The sequence below is a fragment of the Rhodamnia argentea genome, chromosome 2, assembly GCF_020921035.1.
Source record: "Rhodamnia argentea isolate NSW1041297 chromosome 2, ASM2092103v1, whole genome shotgun sequence".
NCBI classification, from domain to species: Eukaryota; Viridiplantae; Streptophyta; class Magnoliopsida; order Myrtales; family Myrtaceae; genus Rhodamnia; species Rhodamnia argentea.
The window spans coordinates 28,934,048-28,950,503 of record NC_063151.1 but is presented as its reverse complement, the minus strand read 5'-3'; the positions used below and the strand labels follow the sequence as shown (position 1 = coordinate 28,950,503).

The 16,456-nt window shown below is 39.0% G+C and overlaps 1 non-coding gene across 1 annotated transcript; it reads right to left on the bottom strand.

The window, feature by feature from the left end:
* Positions 1–16,040: 16,040 nt before the first annotated feature.
* Positions 16,041–16,111, bottom strand: TRNAG-CCC. The gene has a single exon. It is a non-coding gene; the product is annotated as a tRNA-Gly (tRNA).
* Between the last annotated feature and the right edge of the window lie 345 nt (positions 16,112–16,456).

Sequence of the window (16,456 nt, the reverse complement as noted above, 5' to 3'; positions counted from 1 at the left end):
TTGTGTCTCAAATGCTTTGATTACTGCTTAAATCATGAACTAATCGGTGCATTATCTTGCTTTTAGTCATCTTCCACTAATTGCTTCTTTTTCCCTTTTCCTCCTATGTCGGCAACTTTGCTTTACATATATTGTCTTACTAGGCTCTGGGCACGTACCTGTCTACTCTGCCTCTAGATTCTCGCTCAATACTTGGTAAATTGTCCGACTCTGAGCTAGCCTACGAAGCATTCATTAAGAAATATTTTAGGAAGGACAATGTAGTTACCGACGAGGAGCGTATTGCTTTTCTTTTGTATTGGCTCTGTAAATTCCTTTTTTGTCACCATATCGTTAGGGTCTCCAATGATTTTGTTCTTTGTAGCCTCTGCTTTGGCTTCGGGGACTCCACTTGCTATCTGAAGTTTACCGCTTGGGCTTGATTGAGTGAGTTTTTGATGGTCCTTTATGGATTCTCCAATCATGGGCAGCCTTTTACTTCCCTTCCTAGTTTTCTAAGGATCAAGTTTTTCAACCTCTCTCAATTTCCATTCCCGACCACCCGGTTTGCCAAGCTCTGAGCAAGAAATTAGTCTATGTCCCCAAAGGGTCATCTTCTTATCTTTGATACTTCATTTCCCAACTCTTTTCTACTGAGGAAAATCAACATTCTTTCTCTCCTTTTCTCGTTTCTCAATTTGGAGCTTACATTCCCTCTTTTCATAAGAACAGAAGTGATTTACGGCAAATTGTTCTGACTTCCGTTGATCTTCCTATAAGATTTTCAATGAAAGGTTGGTTCGTTGCTAGTTTTGAAATCTATTTTCCCCAATATTGTGCTAGGCAATTTAGGTTCATTCAAAGGGTTCCTGTACCAACCTTCTATACTTTCTCTTTTGATTCTATTGATAAAGTATTCTGCAAGCTGAAGGATGATCAACCTTTCACCGAGTTGACCACATTGGTATGAGGGATTTTCCGACTGTCTCGTGTTACTGAATTCATTGGATATCTCGATCGTTCTTCAACCGAGTTCGATTTCTAGTGGAAGGATTATCGAAGGAATGTGTTTTCAGATCCTTTAGACCAAATCCTTTTGAAGATAAAAGATGTTGTTCCTCCCACACTCCCGAAAATAGCCGAGGATACAAATATACCTTCAACTAAATCAGCAGAGCCCTCTAAAGGTGACTCGATTACGCCTTTCAGTGTATATGTACATTTTATTCGGCATTTAACTTTGTATCTAATTACATATTCCTGCGGTGAGCAAGAAGAGGAAAGCTTCACAACCGGCTGCTCCAAATAAGGCACCAGCAAAACGCGGTACTAGGAGAGTGATCATTCGTTCCTCAGAGTCATCTCCGGAGGGTTCTCCAACATTAAACTCATCTCCAGAACCCACTCTTCGGGCTATGATGAAGCCATTTACTCCGAAGGGTAACTTTTATGCCTTATATCTTCTCTTGAAGCTATAACTGTATTTATTGGCACTAATTTGCATATCTTTTAATCAATCCAGGCACCCTCAAGACTTATCAATCCAAAGCTGCTTCTCTTGCTTCTTCTCCCGTCAAGATCCCCGCCACAACAACTTCCGATCCTACAACAGTAATTTCTGCTCCTTCGGCAGATGTTGCCACTAAGTCAGCACAAGATCAACCCTCCATTCCAATTCCCGAAGAGCATGAACCAGCAAAGAATTCTTCTACTAATATCTCGGGGATTTGAGAAATATCTCTCTCAAGCTCCTATAGCCACCATTGAATCTACTCCCGCACCCGAAAGGACTCCGATTCTCGAAAATGAATCTGCTAAAGACCCATAAGATGTATCTCTGCCATCTACTCCTCCTTCAGCTACTATTTTGCCTCCCTCAACATCTTATGCTGCACCCAGCTCACCAGCTAGGGTAGTATTCTTTTTTCAAGCTGAGAAAGCTGAAATTGAGAGGATATTAGCAGGCACTCACCCTAGCTCTTTGATAGTCCCCGATTCTTCAGAATCTTTGGCTCCATCGATATTTGAAGAAGTCCCCAAAGAGGTAGCCAAAGCTAAATCAGAACAACTTCTTAAATTGTTGGAACCTGGGTATGGGAAGTTGATCAACGACTTAGATAAGGAACGCCAAGCAATGATTCTTTTCGAAGAAGTGTGTTCCGGTAATCCATCCTTTGTGCTATATGAAGATTACCACATTTGGCTCGATTTTTTTTTTCTTTATTAAGAGGGTTCCGTGGCTTGATTGTCTAGGAGAATTTTAGCGAAAACAAAGAGTAATACAGGGATCTATAGAATGAGGTTGAATCAAGTGGATTGAATATGGATTTGAGATCAACAAAGTTTCAAGCTACGCTACAATACTCCTATGAAAGCAGTAAAGAACCTCAAAGTAAACTAAAGTTACATGAACTGTAAATACGGGAAGTCAAAGTGCGAGGAAAGCTTTAAGTGTTTTTCCTGGATTATTCCTCCGCCTCTTCCTTTTTTTCTTACGGGTATTTGTATCTCTTCATGTCCCGTAACCGTCTGTCGGTTATTTCTTTATTTTCAAACTTTGAATCTTGGCGCTTCCAATAACCACTCTATCTAAGCACATTTTCCACTCTCATTGTCCGCCAAAACTTGATCTCAACTGCTAGGATAATTTCAAATTTGGATATGGACAAATAACTCCCCACGATCTATTCGTGCTCCCTATCTCCGCCTTGTGCTCGTAACCTCCTGCAGACATGGCTCACGTGATTGGGTCATGATCCATCTTCACCAATTTTCTATAATTTCGAAATACTCCCGAAGTCTCAACTTCTCGAATTTCGAGAAAGAATTCGCATCCCAAGACATAATGGCTCCAACACTCCCTCTTTCACACATTCCCGAATTGTGATTTTCCATATTTCGGGAAATACTCCAATCCTCATGAATTACCAAATTCGGGATATAATGCCATTAGCGCTTGCTTCCTAGTATGTTCTCGAATTTTAACCAGACGTACTTCTGGAGATGGTTCGCTTTCACTCTCCACCAAATTCAATATTAATGCCGACTCGGCGTCTAGAAATAAAAGGCCACTTAATTTTTATTCTCGCTGTTGTTTCGTTACTTCGCTTTGCGCGCTTGTCCTTTCGTCTCTTTTCAAATCAATCTCACAAATATATGACCGCACTATCTTCGGACCTTTCGTCTTCCAACGCTTCTTTTGAAAAATCGCTCTCTTCGTCGTTCTTTTGTGTTCTCAACTTCCAGATTCTCTGCAACTTCTCTCGACATCCGTCTAAATCCCATGGCTTCTAAAGCTTCCAATGATCAAAATCTTTCCTTTTCTACATCAGATGCCCTAAACCGGTACCATTAGTTCAAAGAATCCGAGGATTTCAACGACGAGCTTCATCTATTCTTGATGCAAAATGACTACGAGGATTCTTGTATTCTCGACCCAGTAGTTCACAATCATTTTTCTGTCCCGAAATGCCTTTCGATCCTCTTCCCACGTCATCAAATCGAGGTACTTCCAATTCATGACTCGCCTATTCTGGCTTAGCAGAGGCATTCTCGTCCTCCCCTTCTTAGGGCTTTTTCTGATTTCGAAGCCGATTTTTATCAATGGTATCTTCGACTCCTCCCTTCCAAGGGTTCTCTTTGGGACGATCTTTTCATTCGTAATGCCTTGCGTCTCGGCTGATTTGATTACCGCTTAAATCATGAACTAATCGGCGCATTATCTTGCTTTTGGTCATCTTTCACTAATTGCTTCCTTTTCCCTTTTTCTCCTACATTGGTAACTTTGCTCAACATATATTGTCTTATTGGGCTCTCTCCTTTGGACACAGACCCGTCTATTTTGCCTTTAGATTCTCGCTCGATACTTAGTAAATTGTCCGACTCTAAATTGGCCTACGGGGCATTCATTAAGAAATATTTTATGAAGGACAATGTAGTTACCGACGAGGAGCATACTGCTTTTCTTTTGTACAGGCTCTGCAAATTCTTTTTTTGTCACCCTATCGTTAGGGTCTCCAATGATTTTGTCATTGTAGCCTCTGCTTTGGCTTCGGGAACTCCACTTGCTTTAGCCAAACAATGTTAGCCCTATTGTATCGAGGTTTGGCCCATGCTTCTTCTTCCATTGCTTCGGATGAAGTTAATGGAGTTTTTGGTGGTCCTTTATGGATTCTCCAAGCATGGGCAACCTTTTACTTCCCTTCCTAGTTTTCTAAGGATCAAGTTTGCTAACCTCTCTCAATTTCCATTCCCGACCACCCAGTGTGCCGGGCTCTGAGCAAGAAATTAGTCTCTGTCCCCAAAGGGTCATCTTCTTATCTTCGATACTTTATTTTCCAACTCTTTTCTGCTGAGGAAAATCAACATTCTTTCTCTCCTTTTTCTTGTTTCTCAATTTAGGGCTTACATTCCCTCTTTTCATAAGAATAGAAGTGATTTACGGCAAACTGTTTTGAATTTTGTTGATCTTCTTGTAAAATTTTCAACGAAAGGTAGGTCGCTCTTGGTTTTGAAATCTATTCTCCCCAATATTGTGCTAGCCAATTTGGATTGATTCAAGGGGTTCCTTTCCCAACCTTCTATGCTTTCTCTTTTGCTTCTATTGACAAAGTATTCTCGCAAGTGAAGGATGATCAACCCTTCACCGAGTTGACCACATTGGTACGAGGCATTTTTCGACTGTCTCGTGTTACCGAATTTATTGGATATCCGGATCGTTCTTCGGTTGAGTTCGATTTCCGGTGCAAAGATTATCGAAGGAATGTGTTTTCATATCCTTTAGACCAAATCCTTTTGAAGATATAAGATGATGTTCCTCCCACACTCCCGAAAACCGCCGAGGATACGGATGTGCCTTCAACTAAAGGTGACTCGATTACGCCTTTCGGTATCTATGTACATTTTATTCGGCATTTAACTTTGTATCTGATTACCTATTCCTGCGGTGAGCAAGAAGAGGAAAGCTTCGGAACTAGTTGCTCCAAATAAAGCACCAGCAAAACGCGGCACTTGGAGAGTGATCATTCGTTCTTCAGAGTCATCTCCAGAGGGTTCTCCAATATTAAACCCATCTCCAAAACCCACACTTCGGGCTATGATGAAGTCACTTACTCCGAAGGGTAACTTTTATGCCTTATCTCTTCTCCCGAAGCTATAAATGTATTTATTGGCACTAATTTGTATATCTTTTAATCAATCCAGGAACCCTCAAGACTTATCAATCCAAAGTTGCTTCTCTTGCTTCTCCTCATGTCAAGATCCCCGCCACAACAACTTCCGATCCTACAACAGTAATTCCCGCTTCTTAGGCAAATATTGCCACTAAGTCAGTACAAGATCAACCCTCCTTTCCGGTTCTTGAAGAGCATGAACCAGCAAAGAATTATTCTACCGATATCTCGGGATTTGAGAAATATCTCCCTCAAGCTCCCGCAACCATCATTGAATCTACTCCCCGCACTGAAAGGACTCCGATTCTCGAAGATGAATCTACTAAAGACCCATCAGATGTATCTCCGCCATCTGCTCCTCCTTCATCTACTATTTTGCCTCCCTCAACATCTTATGCCGCACCCAGCTCACCAACTAGGGTAGTATTTTTTTTTCAAGTCGAGAAAGTTGAAATTGAGAGGATATTAGCAGGCACTCACCCTAGTTCTTCGATAGTCCCCGATTCTTGAGAATATTTGGCTCCATCGATATTTGAAGAAGTCCCCAAAGAGGTAGCCAAAGCTAAATCGGAATAACTTCTTAAATTGTTGGAACCTGGTTGTGGGAAGTTGATCAATGACTCGGATAAGGAACGTCAAGCGATGATTCTTTTTCAAGAAGTGTGTTACGGTAATCCATCCTTTGTGCTATCCGAAGATTACCATATGGGTCCCACCGGGCGTGCCAAAAAGATGTTCGCTTGTTTTGCAACGAGGAATATCTTTCACCGAAATTTGATTTTCGGATTTTTTTTATTAAGAGGGCTCTATGGCTTGATTGTCTAGGAGAATTTTAGCGAAAATAAAGAGTAACACATGGATCGATAGAATGAGGTTGAATCAAGTGGATTGAATATGGATTTGAGATCAACAAAGTTTCAAGCTACGTTGCAATACTCCTAGGAAAGCAAGAAAGAACCTCAAAGCAAATTAAAGTTGCGGGAACTGTAAATGCGGGAAGTCAAAGTGCGAGGAAAGCTTTGAGTGTTTTTCCCGAGTTATTCCTCTGCCTCTTCCCTTTTTTCTTCGGGGTATTTGTATCTCTTCATGTCCCGTAACCGTCTGTCGGTTATTTCTTTATTTTCAAACTTTGAATCTTGGCACTTCCAATAACCGATCTATCTAAGCACATTTTCCACTCTCATTGTCCACCAAAATTTGATCTCAATTCTTGGGATAATTTCAAATTTGGATCCGGACGAATAACTCCTCACGATCCGTTCATGCTCCCTATCTCCGCCTTGTGCTTGTAACCTCCTGCATACATGGCTCATGTGGTTGGGTCATGATCCATCTTCATCAATTTTCTGTAATTTCAGAATACTCTCAAAGTCTCAACTTCCAGAATTTCGGGAAAAAATTCACATCCCGAGACATAATGGCTCCAACGCTCCCTCTTCCATACATTCCCGAATTGTGATTTTTCATATTTCAGGAAATACTCCAATCCTCATGAATTATCAAATTCGAGATATAATGCTATTAGCGCTTGCTTCCCAAGGATGTTCCGAATTTTAACCAGGCGTACTTCGGGAGATGGTTCGCTTTTCACTCTCCACCGAATTCGGTATTAATGCCAACTTAGCGTCTATGCTGATTTTTGTTGCAGTGTCAACAAGGTTTGACTTGATTTCTTAGAGATTATATCTTGTTTTACTTTTATAAAACTGTCTGCACCAAAAATTGATCGATTTTTTTTTTTTATTATTGACATGTGATAGACTTAGTTGATGAGAGAAGAATTTGGTCATTTAGGAATAGAACTACCGACAACATGATGAATTAATAACTTGAAGGAATCGACAAAAAGTGGAGTCGACAATCGAAAATCAAAGAAGTACTTGTCAACTTAGTGAATTAAAGTAAACGTTAAGATAGTGAAGTCAAAGGAACAGTTAAGGTAGTCGAGTCGAAGAAACTGTTCACAACAGTTTGTAACCTCTAATTATATATTAGACTATGCCTTCATCAAATAGCTTGAGCTTTTAAAATTGTTGGTAATAGTCCCACAATATCTCACCCGGCATCGAAGCATGAGGTACTGAATTCAAATCTTTCGGGGCCTCATTTGCCTTCAATTTTAGGCAAAAAGACCAAACTACGCCTTCTTCTTACAAAGCATATACTTAGCTATTTAAGTGGCACTATCTTCCAAGGCATGCATGCGACTTTAGCATCAAAGCTCAATTAACTTGTAAGCTTACTCGGATGCCGATTCCTCATCAAACTTCAAGATGTAAATTGGGCATTTAAGGCTGCATTTGGTCGTCCAAATTTCTAGTCATGATAAAAATGGATATGATAGGATAATAAATTCAAGAATTTGATCATATCCTATCCGTCGTTTAGTGAATCATGGATTCAAAGTCCGATATCTTTATATCCTATCATAACCATGGTTTGGTGGAAACTAGATATTATTATAATGATTTTTGACCTGTACCATCCGGAGGCTCTTCTCCGGAGTCGACGCTGTGGATCTCGGACATTTGTATAGGGCCGTTGGGTCCAAGCTCGAGGGGATGGCCACTAGGAATTGCCACAAAATTATCTTGATAGATGGTTTTAATGTTTAGGATTATGATTCATATCCATCACAAGTTTCAAAAGAATTTCATGTTGCATATAGATTTTTATGTTTGTGACAAAATATAATGATATAGTCATGAGGATGGCCAGAGACTTGAAAGTGCTAAGGTGGGGGAAATCTAGCCGTAGAAATGTAATATGCCGACAGGTTGAGCTTGGGCCGAGCTCGGCCTTCCAGAAAAATAGGTTGAGGAAATGCGGTGCTGATGATCCTGGAATTTTTCAGGGTGGTGACCGACATGAACAAAGAGAAAAAGATATCGAAGATCATGTTTTCTTACAGTAATCCACTTGCATATGACTCATCATGTTTAATGTACTTCCGGATAAGCAATTGAGACACAAATGCATGTGCGGAAAGAGAGACAATTCGATTGTACAAAACTTCATCAAGAATGCAGCTTCTTTAACATCATTGACCTATAATACAAGATAACTAAGGAAAAAAACACTAGGAGAAATCATTTACAATCGTAGAAAGTGTCAGTACCTTTTAATCAAACGAATACTACAGTAGTATTTTTCCATTGAGAGACCATCGCTTGAAGGTGTCATACAAATTCTTCCAATTGGCTGAATCCTAAGCCAATGCATGCACATCATTTCAGCAGTGGCTTTCCTGCACTTCGATTTAGCACAAGTTTAAGAGTGAGATCATGAGAAGTGTGTGAGCATTTTGGGGTTCGATAAATTTGCAAGTTGAAGGGGCCAAAGAAAGGAAAGATGAATAAGATCGAGACCACCACCACCAACCTCGCCTCTGCTAGAGAAGCTACCCGCCTCTGTCGAAGAAGCTGCCCATCGCAACTAGAGAGGTGGCCCACCACTGGATAGGCGGATGGGGCGTGGCGAAGAGAAGATAGCTTAAGTGTGTAATTTATGGTTGTGGATAAGAAAAATCATATCCGGCTTGATCTCATCCCTCCCTCTAGGATAATTTTATCCCCCTTATATCCTCTTTTATCCTGTCTAAGACAACTACTAAACACAGGATATGATAAAAATATCATATCCTGAATTTTATCTTGACGAACAAAAGCAGCTTGAATGCTTCTGAGTTCCACTTCGCAGGAAAGTAATAAGACATCAACTATGGCTATGAATGTGCATCATGTTTCCCTGATGGTCAAATAAAATCTTCATGGATTTGACAAAATGGAGAAGACTCTAGTTAAAGCTTGATTACTCAAAGGCAACCTCGCCCCACCATCAACAAGGTCCGACAATGGCTGGCGGAGGGAAAAATAAATGAAAAGGAAATTAAAGATAAAAAGTAAAGAAGGAAACAGATAGAAAAAAGAAAAAAATTGATAAAAAAAAAAGTCAAATTTTTTTTATATGTTAAAATTTATCAACGTCAATGCCGGCCGTTTCATGTATAACGACCGGCATCCACGTCAGGAGTTTTCCCAAAATTGGCAGAATGGACTCAATTGAAAAAAATGAAAGGATTTAGGACTCAATTGAAAAAATTAAAAGATTGAGTACTAAAGTAGCCAAAGTGCCATAGATGTAGGACTTTTTGGACAATTTTCCTTTAGGAATTAATGAACTTTTATTCCTTACCAGCTTTGTACACGTGCAACTTTCTCTCTATATTGGTGAAATGTATTTTCTAGAATTTCCTAGATTTACTCAACTACAATCTAGAATCCACTAGATAAAGTGACGGGTAATTAGAGATAATTTAGCTGAAGGTCATGGATAATGTCATTAGAGTCGGTTGTAACTGCTTATAAAAAGGCTTGCAATTATCCATGTTTGAGGTGTAGGGAGATGAGCTTAAAATGCATATTCTTTAGCTCCCTCACCATTCAAACTGCATCATATGTTTTTCATATCTCATAGTCTCTTATCCCTTGAATACTCATCTATATACCTTGTCCCTAGTTCACTCCTATATCAATTATACTATGCACATATACACTTCCACACCAAAAATTATCATCGACATCAAAACCATGCTTCCGCGCAATTTTGGTTCTTACTCTTCTCATCACTTACGGTGTTTTGCATTTTAATTAGTTTTGGAAGAACTAGATATGCTCGAAGCTCACAATGGACGACTTGAGACCTTCCAAAACATGTACCTTGAGTTTCCTAATAAATTTACAGCCTAGGAATGATTGCCGATCAAGCTCAACATAATGATGAGAGGTTACTTGTGTTAGGAAGTCAGAAAAAGATAATGGAATGCTTGATTTACCATTAGTCACAAGGCCAATATAAATATAAATACAAGGAATGGTATAAACGTAAATACATACAACAAAGGGGAAAACCACAATCCTATATACAATATATCTAACACCCCCTCAAACTCAAGGTGAGTCAACCAACAAGAGTTTGGAACCATCACATTATCATATGGTCGTGCGTAATGCCGAGTGGCGTGATGCTATATCTCGGGAGTTGGTTGCTCTTGAGCACACTAGTACATGGGATCTTATACTGCTTCCACAAGGGAATTCCTTGATATCTTGTCACTGGATCTACAAAATCGGGACTCACTCTAATGGTATCATTTAGTGCTATAAAGCAAGTCTCATCGCATGTGATTTTGATTAGGAGTATGGGATTAATTATGAGGAGACCTATGCTCCTAGTGTCAAAATGGCTTCCATTCGCACTCTTCTTACGGTACCTCTGTTCATGATTGGCCTCTCTTTTAGCTTGATGTAAAGAACTGTTTCTTCATGGGGCCCTTCGGGAGAAATTCTATGTGCAGCCACCTTCCGGCTTAGCTCATTCTCCTAGTCGGGTTTGCCATCTTTGTTGGGCCCTTTATGGTCTCAAGTAGACCCCTCGAGCTTGGTTTGAATGTTTTGCAGATATTGTTCGGTCACCTGATTTTGTTCAAACTAAGAATGATCATGCTATGTTCACTCACACTTCTCCTACTGGTTGTACTATTCTGCTACCCTATGTTGATGATATGATTATTGTTAGGGATGACTCTACTTATATTTCTTATATTAAGCAACATCTTCACTTGTCGTTTGTTATGAAGGATCTAGGTTTCTTAAGCTATTTTCTCGGTATTGAGGAGGTTCGCGATCGACGTGGTATTCTTCTCTCCCAATAGAAATACATCGTTAATGCTCCCGCTAAGTTATTTGATACTTATCTTGCGGCTACTTCCATTGAACTTCATTTATAGCTTCGTCCGGATGATGGTGAATCTCCGTCTGATGTCACTCTCTACCAAGCTCTTGTTGGCGGTCTTGTCCGTCTTACGACCACTTGCCTTGATATCGCCTATATTGTTCATCTTGTCGGTCCGTTTGTAGCAGCTTGCATAGTTCATTATGCTGTTGTGCTCGATATTCTGTAATATCTATTGAGGAAACCTTACTTCTGAATATTTTGATTCTGACAAAATTATCCTTATTTGGAAAGAATCAGGTTAAAACAAATAAACTTTTTGTTGCGGGAATGAACATGTGAATAAAGGTTGTTCCAAGCCTAGCGTTCGGACTCAAGGTGAAGCGATCGCGAATTTGTTTCTGAGATAGTTAAAGTCTTTTACTCAAATGGAGGAAGATGTTGCCTTTGAAGACTTGATCCGGAGAAGATTTCTATGACACATCGGCAAGGACTTTACTAAAGCTCAAAGTCACTGTTCTAGTCCGTTCGGACTCAAAGAGTTTCTTTTTCGGAAGATTACTTCTGAATTATATTCAGATTCTACAATACATTTCAACTAGATTCTAAAGACCCACGTTTAGCAAGTTTCTGGTTTGATTGTCTTATTTACGGAAGTCCGTAATCATTGATTGACTGGATTATTTTCGAATCGGATCAGGAGAATATCTTCAATTGAATATTGCCTTCCAGGATTAAGTTTTGCTGTAGATTTGAATCAACTCTACTTATGCAAACTAAGCATTTAGTTATATGGGCAACCGAATCTGAACGATTTAGACTCTACTCTAACGGCTACTATATCTTCCCAGACACAATCTCTTTCAATCACGATTGATAGCGTCCAATCAACGTTGAAAATCGATCCTTTGAAGACCTATCCAACTGTTAGTTTGGAGGTAAAAAAGTATAAAAGGAAGATCCATGATGATCAGAACTTACAATTTAATAGTGCCTAAGTTATTTAGATTCACATTCTTATTCTCGAGAACTACAAATTCTATCTTTGAGAGATTTTATAAGAGTGATTGAGTGAGGCATCTCTTGTAGCCTTCAACGATTCATATAATGGAATCCAGCCAATCGGCTCACAAGATAGAAGAGTGGACATAGGTTTGCTAAAACAAAATCACTATAAACTTTGCATACAATTTTCTCTTCTCGGAAACTCTCCTTATTGTGTTTAGATCTTTGCACATTATTTTTTGAATCTATATCTAAACTTTTTCAATTTGAATTTTGGACTTGTTTAAATTTCACATTAAGTTTCAAAACTGTTTAAAATCACCTATTTAGCTCCCTCTATGTGATATTGCTAGATACAACAATATCTCTGTGGTACTTTGACACGCTCGGATACCATATGTTAGGAAGTGCAAAAAAGATAATAGAATGCTTGATTTACCATTAGGCACAAGGCGAATATAAACATATACACAATGAAGGGCATGAACGTAAATACATACGACAATGGAGAAAACCCTAATCTTATATACAATATATCTAACATTTGATCCAGCAGCACCTATTTTTTATTGAAGTACCATGTTGCATGCCGTGATTTGAACTCCGAAAGCGTGCATGGGGTCGTTCCCATGTGCTCAAATTGTTCCGTGTTTTTTATGAATGCCAGTGATTGGAACCCGGAAAGATCCATTTCGCTAGCTGCCGCCAAAATTCTGTTTACTTTGCACCATTGAAAAAGAGTGCAAGATAAAAAGGAGCTTGACCTAAAATTAGGAAGTACATGATTGAACCATGTTAGATTGGAGCCCACCTGCGAAGTGGTCACAGCTTCACAATGTTATCTCTTTGAGAAGGAAACCCGTCACTATATGTATACCTTCTTTGGGATTCATCTGCAACATGAATAGAAAACTCATGCCTCGCCAGCAGGAGACCTCACTGAGTTGCCGACCTCTCTAATTGCGAAAACGTGCTTATCGACAAAAATTTCTAAGTTCCACTACTATCCAGCATTCGGTTAGTTTCAGTTGCTTCGCTAATTCGCATAATGAAGTCGAAACAGCACTCTCTTTCCTTTAGGGTCCCCACCCCTTAGGAATGGGTTGAATTAACTTGTACCGAATCGTTTCAAGCTTGACTAGGTGGAGCTGTCAAAGTATCAGTACATTAACGAATTATAACCCAGTCATGAGTTTCTTCATTTCGCATTAGCGAGTTCGGACTGTTAACGCGTGAGGACTTCTCAGCCTCGCTTCTGTCGAGCAGCAATGGCCTTAACTAACCCAAGTAAGTGGGTCGATGTCACATCAATAGGAGTCAGGTATGAGCTCATCCTCTCACTCTTAGCGGGCCAAATCGACTGATGCTACATGTACTAGGACATTCCATCAGAGAGAGAGAGAGAGAGAGAGAGAGTTCAATACAGTAGGTATAAATAAGGCAAGCCAGATTTGCACAAGTCATAAAACTGTATGGCGAGAAAGAGAAAGGTTTAAAAATGCTTCAAGAAATACGATCCCCACTTCTAGTATCCTAGGCATATCTGTCATTTCATTTTCGGTGCGGTCCTCCCAGTTGTCTTTCGTCTTTCATGGGATTGAACCAATCTGAACTTCAATTCCAACTGTTCTGTGATTATTCTCTTTCTCTTCGCTTTCATGTGGATGGGAGACTCCGAAGAGGACCGGAATGACATGTCTGATTCAAGAACCACGGGTCATGGCGAAGAAAGTAGCTGGACTATGTACCTTGGGGATTTTCTGATTGACAACACCAAGAAGAGCTCGCTAATTCCTTCGGACAACAGCACCTCCTCTCTGGTCTCCGACGCTACTTCATCGATCACAAGAGTTTTCAGCGATGGCACTCGGACAACCTCTTGCAAGAGAATTAGTTTCAAGAAGAGGGAACCCCGGGATTCGATCATTCAGGACACATTAGAGGATACAGCCAGTTCTCTAAACTGCCCTAAGGTGAGGTTTGCATGTATACATGTCCTGCTCAAGGAAGTGCATGTGTGCGAGGTTATTCGGATGGATTAAAAATAAAGTTTACCGTTTCGTCCAGTCCAAAATTCTCGGACGAAAAAATTGATTTTTCAGATCATGCCTGGGTATGCAATAAACATCCAATATATATTCCTGTCGAGGTAGATACTAAAAACATGTGCAGGTTCATTGCTTGTCTTCCTGCAGAATCCTACATGCATATCTATCGCACTGTCAGAACATTATTTAGGACTAAAATGCTTAGAACATTTCGGGCTTGCTCTTACAGGCTAAGCAAAGCACGTTAGGTCAGACACATATGAGAAAGGATCTCGTTATTGCAAGAGATGACGATCGCCGGGCAATGAAGAAATCCGGTCCTCACTAGGTGCCGCCATCAACCTATGGTGGTGAAGCTTGAGTACTCTAGGATCAGACGTTAATAATGGGAATGAGAAAGTCATGAAAGTCTTTGAAAAACATTCTCAGTTTCATCACTCTCATGTACTCTTGTATGTATAAACCGGCATCATATGTACCGGTGTAGATGTCGCGTCATTTTCTTCTTCTTCTTCTGCTGCTGCTGCTGCTGTTTTCGCGACACTTTTCTTATGAAGAGCGGAGCGAAACGTGTGGACCTTGAGGAGGATGCAACTGCATCTGTGCAGTGTAGATGCTTTTCTAATGTCCAAGGAATATGAAGTTGTCTAGTATGCGTGCGGTAATCATCTCTTCGACAATTTTACTATTCCGATAAAAGAATTGAATTTGTTTGTTTCGTGAGAATAGATTTACGAAAGAGTTAGTAAGTGTGAAAAAAACTATTGATAAGAAAAACCACCGATTGCCTGATTTCTGTAGCTTGCGTGTCTCAGTCCTATGAACTACCTAATCATAAATAATCTAAGGATATTTATTTGAGTAACTTACCAACTTTTTTTTATTCAATTATCAACTACTTTTGGATCACCAACTCATTCGAGCTACACAGCAACTTTTTATTTGACTTCTCTAATTTATCAAAAGAGATTATTTACCAACTTTTTTACTTGTCTCTCTTATAAACCATGTATAATTTATCAACATTAATCTGTGTGATTTATCAACTTTTGTTCTGTTAAGTTACCAATTAGTTTTTGTTTACTAACTCTATTGAGTTGCTTACCAGCACTTATTTCGTTTTTTAAGAGATTTACCAAGTTGTCTACTGAGTTACCAACATTTCTATTGAATAATGCAAAACTAGTTCGTAATTTGATGGGAGAAAATTTGGCAAATCACTTAAATTAAAATTAGTAATGTCATATATTAAGGTGTAATTAAGAAAGGTAAATAAAAGTTTGTAAGCAAACAAAAGGTAAACTTGGTAAGTAACTAAATGAAAGTTGGTATGTTAAAACTTGTTGGTAACGTAATAAGAGAAAGGTTATTAAGCTGCTCTTATTAAGGTAGCGATTTTGTAAAAGACTTGGCCTAATTCCCTTAGAAAAAACCCAACTTTAGGTCCATTTTAAGTATTGCCGAACCTTTTTAATCTAAGAAAATCATCAACTTTCACTCTAATCCCCATCTGCCCCGTGTCCAAAAGTCACTATTGGTTTCTTCAAAATTATTAACCGCGGGAGGCTGTTTTTGTTCCACATAAAGGTGAAAGTGTTGGTGAAGATGCAGGTCCTACTAATAAACATCTAATGACTATAATGTTGATAAATTTGAATAAACCAGTGGCATGTTGGACGTATAATTAGATTTGGGACTATAGTGACAATTTGCGACTTTCTTAGACAAAAAAAAAAACTGATGGATCTAAAATTGAGTTTTTTTTAATACGCCTAAAAAACTTGGTAAAATTGAGGCGTAGTTACATAAAATGCAAATAAAAGTTTGTAAAGGATAAGAAATACAGATAAATGTCAGTAAGTAACTCAAATGAGAGTTAATAACCCACTTTTACGTGGAAAATTGATGAGTCATGATACTTCATGTTGGCAATCTCCAAAAAGAGTTAGCAAGATGTAAGAGGCTACTAACCAAGAGAAATAAAATTTGATAATTTAATAGAAGATTTAATAAATTTAAAAAATAACCAAAATAAGTTAAATAAAACTATGTCACTAAAAAAATAACCAACATAACTTAATCTGACAAGAATTCGCAAAACAAATGCGCATCCGGGGAATCGAACCCCGGTCAGTACCGTGGGAGGGTACTATGATACCACTACACTAGATGCGCTTGTTGGGTTCACTTCCGAAATTTATTTTTTAATTTATATTTCATGGAGATGTCAACTACAACTAAATTTTCTATACTTTAAGTCTTTAAATACGAGTTTTTATTCTGCATTTAACGGGGACAGTTGCTTATAGAGAGCTTTTGGCACTCAGTAATTTCCTTAAGAAAAAGAAGTCTAAAATTGCAATACAATGTTTAAGGCTCCTATCCAAATGAAATAGTTCCCTCACTTGATAACTACCTTCGTTTGGTCATCCGAATAAAACTCAGGATAAGATATGTTTTATCCTATCTTGTGTTTGGTAGTTGTCTAGCACGAGATAAATGGGAATAAAAGAATCCTAG